Source organism: Hyla sarda, chromosome 2 (assembly GCF_029499605.1).
Source record: "Hyla sarda isolate aHylSar1 chromosome 2, aHylSar1.hap1, whole genome shotgun sequence".
Taxonomy (NCBI): Eukaryota; Metazoa; Chordata; class Amphibia; order Anura; family Hylidae; genus Hyla; species Hyla sarda.
In genome coordinates this window covers 227,580,813-227,581,221 of record NC_079190.1, presented here as the reverse complement: position 1 = coordinate 227,581,221, position 409 = coordinate 227,580,813, and the positions used below count along the sequence as shown (strand labels likewise).

Here is a 409-nt window from a genome sequence, read left to right as displayed (position 1 = left end):
ATAGGTGGTCAGCAAGTGGTTAAAGAAAATTCATCTGATTCAGTATTGTAGCTGGGTAATGTGACCTCCAGTTTGACAACCAGACAATTACAGTGGTTGATGTGTCACAGGAAGTGATATGTCCTGTGTCACCGAACTTTCTACATGATTACATCACCACCTATCCGATCTTTCGCCTCTCAGCTCCAGACTCCTTTTTCATCTCTGTTCCTCCTTTGCTGCTAAAGATCTTAAATCTGCCCTTAGTGATAAGAAGTGCAGTGACAGTAGGTGAGTCCATGCACTGATCAGCCTCAGCGATCAGTGAAACCAAAGCCAGTGTGTATTACACCATTGCCTACTACACATATTGGGGGAGATTTATCAAAACCTGTGCAGAGGAAAACTTGACCAGTTGCCCATAGCAACC

At 44.0% G+C, this 409-nt stretch overlaps 1 long non-coding RNA gene across 1 annotated transcript in view; it reads left to right on the top strand.

Annotated features, from left to right (window-relative positions):
- Positions 1 to 202: 202 nt before the first annotated feature.
- Positions 203 to 409, top strand: part of LOC130357808 (uncharacterized) — a 41,124-nt gene continuing 40,917 nt past the window's right edge. Inside the window, exon 1 of the long non-coding RNA XR_008889278.1 lies at positions 203 to 270. This is a non-coding gene — a long non-coding RNA (uncharacterized LOC130357808). The remainder of the gene's footprint in view (positions 271 to 409) is intronic.